We start from the raw sequence: 8,945 nt of genomic DNA on the forward strand, positions 1-8,945 counted from the left end.
CCAATCAGACTGCTGCAATTTGGATCCTATTCAACTCAGTACATAACACTTTCCTTAGGAACTGGGCGCAGGGGATGGGTGGGTGGGGGGAATAGTAGAATCGTAGCATTGGAAGGGACCGTCATCTCAAGATTGGGGTTGGGGGGAAGGGAGCCGGTACTGCGTACCATTGAGTACTGCTAGAAAAAAAAGCACTGGGTATTACCAATCAATATATGCAGGCATTTCACCACTAATTTCATTAGCCAGCCAGCCACCCTTCCAAGGTGAGAATAAATATGCACAATTTAAGAGGTTGGAAACCAACATACTTTATAGACTGGCAGTTATCTTTATGAGCATAAAGATAAAGCATTTAACTGAAGCCCAGCTGAGAGAGATTACAGCGAGTTCAACAAGTTTGTGATTTCATTTCCAAGAAAAAAATTCAAGCACTGGCAACCAGAACTACCTCTTTCTGTGTAAGTTGTCTCTTGTTTTCTTGTTCTGCTTTTTAAAGATGTCAATCGGTTCCGTGTTACAGATTAGGATTAACAGAAAGTCCAGGCTGACTAGCCCTTCTCTCACTCAGCTGCACCATTTACAATAGCAAGACCTTCTCTCAAGCAACATGGCAGCTAGGTTTCTCCATGTGCATAAGGGATTCTGGTGGGATTTTTGCTGGAGATTTTTGCTAGTGGTTGCACATCACGAGTCATTATTGCGCAGAAACCCTCTATCTGAAAGAACAAATAATTCCTATGGCATCTTGACAAACAAACTCTCAAATGCTTAATTTGTGGAATTATTCATCATAGGAGCTCAGTGTATCATAAGAAAACTCTCTTTTGTGGCACCAACTAGTGAAGAGGTAAACATCTTTAGGCTAATAATAAAGAGGTTTCATTAATGGATTTTGATGGTGGCTACTGGGTACTAAGTACTAGCTGGGGGCTGGAGGGAAACAAACATTTGAAGCTGGAAAATGAGATAGATGTCTTTGTTCACGCAGCTGGCTGGCCCAAGACATCTTTAGGTGAGACTCCATAGGCACATTGTTTGCTTTTGGGGCAGGAGTATTATACTGCTTTAAAGATTTGCTTTGTCTGCTTGGTTACTCCCCCCACCTCACCCCCAGTTGTAAACTTGAAATAAAAAGGTGTTACTGAATCCTCCACAAGTTCTCCAACTATCTCTCCTCAGAAGGCAACTGACCCCATAAATGGTGACCCTGGGAACTTCGTGTACTTGTGGGAGCAATAAACCATGTAACCTGTTTTGTCTTACAGAGAATACGCTGCGTGGAAAAACCACCGCAAAAGGTCCAGATGTGTAACAGCTCCCTGTTTTAATCCTGCTTCTTAATGTGAACCCTCTCCAGTTGAAATTTGTAACCCATTAATTACCTTCTCCTCATTTATATGATAAGTGGTTAATTTTCTTTTATTGTGATTGAAGCCTCTGCCAGCGTTCCAGGAAAGGTGGGGAGGGGGGTGGAGTTGCAGAGGGAGTTTGATTGGATTTCATTGCTGTGGGCCATTTCTTAAACAGGTTACAAGCTGACAAACGCAGGAGAAAAGGGTCGATATCCTTCCTCTGCCTCATGGACAAGCCAATCTTTTCTGTAAACATTTCATCAGTATCTGCCCTTTGTATACATACCTGCCACACAGAGAGACTGGGGGGAACTTGGCTTTATATAGGTTTAGGCAACTGATAAATGAAGCAAAGCCAATATAAGTGGAACAAATCTCCAACAGATTTTCCTAATCATCGTTTGTTGTTTGGTTCTTCTGCTGAAAAGATGCAGCCAGTTTTTAAAACAATGCTTAGATTTATCATCATCATCAACATCATAATTTATTTCCCACCCTTCATCCTTAGGTGCTACGGCAGGCCTCAGCAATTCAAAATACAACATTAAAAGCAGTTTAAAAGCGTACGATTAATAACAACGATGAAGACGCGGTCATAGAGAACAGGGTGGGTCCTGAAAAGATACCATAGCTGTCAACTTTCAGATTTGAAAATAAGGGATCAGCAGCCTCACCTGTCCCAGGGACAGTCTACAGGATATCTAACAATCTGGAATAGCAGTGGGAAGCAGCGGGAAACGGCGCTGGAATAAGGGAATTTCCCGCAGAAAAAGGGAAGGTTGACAGCTATGAAAGGTACATCTCAGGTGCCCAAAGGCCAGAGGGAAGAGGTCCTTCTCCATCGGTTGCCCCCAGGGAGTGCCGCTAAGAATGCCCTTGCCAGGCCACACGCCCCTGAGCTCCACCCATTGGGCCTCTCTGCCAATCTTAACATCCAGGAGGGTCTGCAGGGAAGGAGGTGGGGAAAATCCCTGTCCCAAACCCCAGAAAGCTGCTATGAGACAGCAGCTGGATCTACACTGACCCGTTTAATGTTATTAGAACAATATTAGAGATATCATTTTAAAACGTCACAGGGCGGATTTGTAATTTTAACCGTTCCTTACCTTATTTTGTCTGTAACGGCGCAGTTTCCCTGCTGCTGGCTCCTGGTTGCTCTGCAGCACCCTCTGGTGTCACATTTTAATAGTGCCTTATGAACGCTAAAAGCAGAACAGAGTGTGTCCATCTCTGTTATGAAAACCATTCCTTAACCCTTCCTTAACATTATAAACTGTGAGTGTAGATCCGACCATTGTCAACAATATGGAGCTAGATGCAGCAATAGTCTGACTCAGTACAGTCATACCTCGGGTTAAATGTGCTTCAGGCTGAGCATTTTCAGGTTACGCTCCGCGGCGACCCGGAAGTAACGGAATGCGTTACTTCCAGGTTTTGCCGCTCGCGCATGCGCAGACGCTCAAAATGATGTCATGCGCATGCGCAGTAGCGGCGAATTGCGACCCGTGCAGACGCGCAGTCACAGGTTACGCTCTACTCAGGATGCAAACGGGGCTCCGGAACAGATCCCGTTCGCATCCAGAGGTACCACTGTATAAGGTAGTTTTGTATGTTCCTTCTTCACCTAATTACTGTTGCATAACAGCTCTCCGATTCAATTTTGTTACAATCCATAGACTTTGAGTTTTTTCACCAGCCCCCAAATATCTATCCTGCACCCTTTTCCTTCCCAACTTCTTGCCTTTTTGTGAATCATCCGGTCTGATCAGGAGTTTGGGCAAGAGACTTCTCACTTCTGTGTGATCTTTAAGTTGGTTCCAGTAAGCATTGCCCTTACTCTTACATTTTACCATGCATAAGTCCAACAAGTGAGTCCCCGCCTAAAGTTTTATATAGGTTTCAGCAGCATGGGCCCTTAGCTGTTATGTAGGCAGTCAGTCCAAGGGTGCTTCTGTACAAAAGATTCAAGATGTTTGCTGCGTTTGGAATTGCCTGCACTGAACTATTGAAAACCTCTGTGCAAGTCTAACCACAACGGCTTAGGAGTAAGCTTAGGGCCCTCGTATTTACGGGACTGCCTCTCCTGGTCTGCCCCGCAGAGGACCTTAAGGTCCATGAATAACCATAGTTTAGCGGTCCCGGGCCCTAAGGAAGTCAGACTATCCTCCACCACGGCCAGGGCCTTCTCAGTGATGGCTCCGACCTGGTGGAATGCTCTGTCCCACAAGACCAGGGCCCTGCAGGATTTAACCTCCTTCCGCAGGGACTGTAAGACAGAGCTATTCCGCCTGGCCTTTAATTTGAATTCCCTTCTCTTCCCTCCCCCTCCCCTTTTACGAAGATCACCTGCTCTGAGACCCCACAGCTAATTCTCCCCTGGCCTCCTCATTGGCCCAAGTAGAACTAATTCAGCCAGCTAGCCCTGGTGACTATTCTAAATGCTTATTAGATGGATTTTCCCCAAATTGATTTCTGAACTTTGAATTTTATTGTTATTCATGTTTTTATACTGTATTTTATGCTGCTTCTACAATTAAGTGTTTTAAATTTGTTGTTAGCCGCCCTGAGCCCGGCAGGGTAGAAATAAAAATTAATTTATTATTATTATTATTATTATTGAAAGCAATGGGGCTTACTCCTACGTAAGCGGAGTTACGACTGCAGCTTGGGTTTTTTAACGGCCTTACGGTGACTTCTGTTTAGGGGTACTTTCATTGCTATCACATTGGCACATGGCTCAGTGCTGATGTCTCTGGGGACTTGCTTGTTCATGCACCATTTCCCTTCTGAAATCCTGTACTGACCACACCAATCACAGCAATGCACTTTTTCTAACGTGTAACCTGCACGCATTGCTGTTCGGCCGGAACGCCTGAGTACATTGTTCTGCTAACAGCTCCCAAACATTTCACTGTCTAGCTGCTGCTGAGAAATTGTTTAGTAAAGTGGTCAAAAAGCACTATCATCATTATCATCATCGTTATATTATATATAAAGGGACTCAAGGCGGCTTAAAGATAAATTAAAAATAGCCAAAAACATAGGAGGGGAAACCAATAATAAAAACAATTGAACATTAATGTGTGTGTGTGTGTGTGTGTGTGTGTGTGTGAGAGAGAGAGAGAGAGAGAGAGAGAGAGAGAGAGAGAGAGATCTATTAAAGCCATACAGATAATTACTATAAAACCAGCATCACACCAGTCCTGTCATTAAGAGCCATCGGTTCAGAAAGGCCTGTTGGAATAGGAAGATCTTCACCTGCTGGCAGAAGGACAACCAGTTCAGCAATGCCAGTCCTTTGGCAATAGTTATTATTATTATTATTAGGCAATAGTTGGGGCACATAGACTCCATTTTTGTTGTTCAGTTGTCACCTTCCATATGATAGGTATATAATTCAAAAGAATATTTTCTTCTGAGTTTTTAAAGTTTTTCCATAGAGGTAGATTTATATAGGTTTTTTCCCCATAGAATTAAGTTTATACAGTTCAACACGCACACACCCCAAATTTTGTGAGAATAACAGATGTCACTGTCTTAACTAAGAAACAAAAAATGGGAGGATGTAGATTACTGAATTCCTCCTTCTGAATGCCCCAGAAAGAGTAATCATGTAAGTAGTCTGGGGACGGGTTTAATATGAAACAATTTTCTCTTAATTAGTGGCCACTTCGCAGGTTATTAAGCTAAGCCATGCAGGACTGAGAACTTTCATTTTGAATCTTTTATTTTTGTTGTTTTATCTAATTGGACTAATTGGGCGAGCAGATTAGCATGGCTGGAGTCAGGAGGGGGAAATATTTCTCTCTGTAGGCAAATTGTTGGTACACGTTGCACGGACAGCCTTGGTTACGCTGATTAATGGCCTCAGTGGACAGCTGAAAAATCACTAGAGCTGCTGGAAAAGATCATTAACAGTTTTAAGGCTTGGGTCACTCTGACGGGTGGAGAGAAATTATTAGCAAGATTTTTAACGCTGTCTGCCTAGACTGTTTTGTGTGTGAAGAATTTGGTCCATGGCGCTGCTAAAATGGCAGCCACTGTGGTTCTTCCTGCTAAAACACAAGGTTGTGATTATAATGCAAACACACATAGATGTTGTATCAGTCTAAATGATATCCCCTGCTCCACTGCCACAAACAACAACACCACCGAAACAAGGAATGTTTTAGGTTTGTGAAGGTGCTGCTATTTCAGATAAGAGATTCACAGGGCACTACAGAACTGCAGACATGCCCAGTATCCTCATTCATCAACAACTTGTCAGCGCAGAAATGTGTTTAAAGAACAGTAATTGAAGCAACAGTTGCACTTAGTATCCTTAGTAACTGCATGGTTCCTCCACCACTTACCCAGGTATATTCTCACTATAAATTTCCTTAGGAACTGTTGCAGGGAATGGGGTACACTGATGTTCAATAATCTTCATCAAGGACCAGAAGACACGGCTTCAAATCCTGCTCTAGGCAGTAGCTGCTGTTCTATTTCTCCCCTGAGCTCTGATCATTACTATTCCCAGGCTGTTATTAATGTTTTACTTTATGTAGGAGTTCATAAAGTCCAGAAATGCTTTATTCCTTTCACTCATGTGTAGGCAAACTAAGGCCCGGGGGCCAGATCCGGCCCAATCGCCTTCTAAATCCGGCCCAGTAACAGTCCAGGAATCAGCATGTTTTTACATGAGTAGAGGTGTCCTTTTATTTAAAACGCATCTCTGGGTTATTTGTGGGGCATAGGAATTTGTTCTTCTTTATTTTTTTAAATACAGTCTGGCCCCCCACAAGTTCTGAGTGACAGTGGACCGGCCCCCTGCTGAAAAAGTTTGCTGACCCCTGCTTTCACTCTTTCACACAATGATAACCCATCTAGACAGGATACAATCTGCAGCTGGCTCCCTCCCAATCTGCCTCAGTCCCCTGCAAAATCCTTTCACATCAAGCAGCATGGTGATGGCATCCATCATATATTTTTGCATATTTATGTATAATAACTTGGACCTTATAAACAACACCTAAGTGAGCTCTTGATGTAAGAGACAATATGATAGGGGCAAAGCTTGAGCAGCTCAGAACTGTCAAATTCCGTATATTAAATCTGTTTCCGATTCCCCCTCCAATATTGTGGTCCTCATTCTGGCTGAAGAGCAACACTGTCATCTACTGGAGAACAATAAAATAGCTTCAGCAAGTGAGGTTGGCAGGTTTAAAAGGGCATCTGTTTGAATTGTTTTGTGGTGAACGGAAACAACAAACTGGGTGCTGTTAGAGGTTGTGTGATTCATATTGCCAAGGCAAGAAAATATGAGAGCTAAGGGAGTTGGTGTGTGTCTGAGAGCGTACAGCAGTGGGATGCTTGAGGAAGAGGCATGTCCACACATCTGATGGCACATTCAGGTAGACTTTTCCCTAGTCACACAAGACGGAGGCTGGTCCATTAGGGCTTTTGGACCAACCATACCTACCTCAGCCATCCCTCAGGAGATGGCCCAGCCAGACAGCTTCCTCCTTTGTCTCGGTTTGAGGTTGCTGAAGGTAGCTGGGAGAAGGATGGGGTCAAAACAAGAATTGGTTGGTCCCAGCTGTCATTGGCTCTGCCTCTGCTGTCATGGGATTCTCTGCTTTCCCTCTTACCAGTCTCAGTGGGGCACATCTATATTCACTATTTTTGTGTATCTATATTGCAAGTTTGTTGTATCTTGATGGGGGGGGGGTTTCCTGCAGGATGTGATTACAGACACCGCAGCACTTGAAAGTGAGTTGCGTGCTTCACCACGAAAGCAAGTTGAGTTACAATCTGGGCACATGGTGAGACAGCAATAAATCTATGAGACCAGGAGACAGGCTGAATGTGGTAAAGCTTGTCCTGAATTGCATCGCTTCAGGCTGACCCCCATGACAGAATGCTCCTGCGTATGAAAAACAAGAAACCTTGACCTCAGGAAGAAGAGTTCTAGTCAAGAATAGCATTCTTTCCTCCTTTCAGGGAGGAATATTCAAACACAGTATCACTCCCCTGCAAGCAGCACAACCATGGATTTACCATGGCATCTGCTTACTTTGTAGACCAGCCCTTAGTTTATGTTAATAGTGGTTGGCTTTAAGAAGAGGAGCTTGTTAGATCAGGCGAGTGGAGCTGAATGATGGGGGTGGAGATGCTCCTTCAGGTATTCAGAGCTGAGGCCGTTTAGGGCTTTAAAGGTCAGCCCCAACACTTTGAATTGTGCTTGGAGATGTGGGACTCCGCTAGATTGGTAAAGAAAAAGTGTTTTACAATGGTAAAAAAGGTAAAGGTAAAGGGACCCCTGACCGTTAGGTCCAGTTGCAGACGACTCTGGAGTTGCGTGCTCATCTCGCTCTATAGGCCAAGGGAGCCGGCGTTTGTCCGCAGACAGCTTCCGGGTCATGTGGCCAGCATGACTAAGCCGCTTCTGGCAAACCAGAGCAGCGCACGGAAATGCCGTTTACCTTCCCGCCAGAGCGGTACCTATTTATCTACTTGCACTTTGACGTGTTTTCGAACTGCTAGGTTGGCAGGAGCAGGGACCGAGAAATGGGAGCTCACCCCGTTGCGGGGATTCAAACTGCCGACCTTCATGATCAGCAAGTCCTAGGCTCTGTGCTTTAACCCACAGCGCCAACCTGTATATGTGTTTTATAAGCGATATAACATTGTGACACCAGATGGTGCTGTGGAGTCCTGACTTTCCCAACCAGATTTTCCCGTATGAGTTTACAACATGTTTAACGCTTCTCTGGTGTGTCTAGATTCAGCCGTACTGACAGCCAATGTAGGTCTTTCAGGACTGGTGTCATATGGTCCTGGCAGCCACTCCCAGCCACATTCTGAATTAGTTATAGTTTCTGAGTCACCTTCAAAGGTAGCCCCACGTAGAACTCATTGTAGTAGTCCCAGCGGGAGAGAACCAGAGCATGTACAATGCGCAGACAGGTAGGGTCTCAGCCAGCATACCGGATGGAGAGAAAGCCACTTTTGATTGCCAGGAACTGGTAGTCTAGGGCATCTTGCCTCTGACAGTGAAGGAATAACACATCCACAATAGCTGTTTCTTTGTGAGAGTGGTATCTTTTCTACTGAAACAATTAGGGGAGTTCCCATCGGGAGGGGGGAATCCTGACATTTTCTTCTCATTTTCTCTGCCTCCTCTCTTAATGAGAACTGAGGTACTGTGTCAAGAAAATGGGAGAACCCCCTCTCTTTATTTTATTAATACACGGGGGAAAGCTCTTTCCCCAAAATGTAATGGTGTGTCTCACAAGTAAGAAAAATTAAGAGTGGTGAAAAATGATTTGATGGAATGAAATTATTCCCTGGATCTGGGGCCAAGCCTAATCCTCTATTACTCTATTACCCTTTTTCCTGATATGGCAGTTTCCTCTTCTTGTTTTTTGTTCTTCTGTAAGATAATCTCTGTATAAGCACAGTTGTTATACAAAATTACAAGCTGACGAACCAAAGGATTTACAGATGTGCTATCACTTCCTTTATGGAGTCTCAATATGTGTGTGTTGGGCCACTCTTCTGAATTATGGCTATAGTGATGGTGATGAGTTTTGAAACAGCCACAAACTC

This window comes from Podarcis filfolensis (assembly GCF_964270895.1).
Source record: "Podarcis filfolensis genome assembly, chromosome: 13".
Classification (NCBI taxonomy): Eukaryota; Metazoa; Chordata; class Lepidosauria; order Squamata; family Lacertidae; genus Podarcis; species Podarcis filfolensis.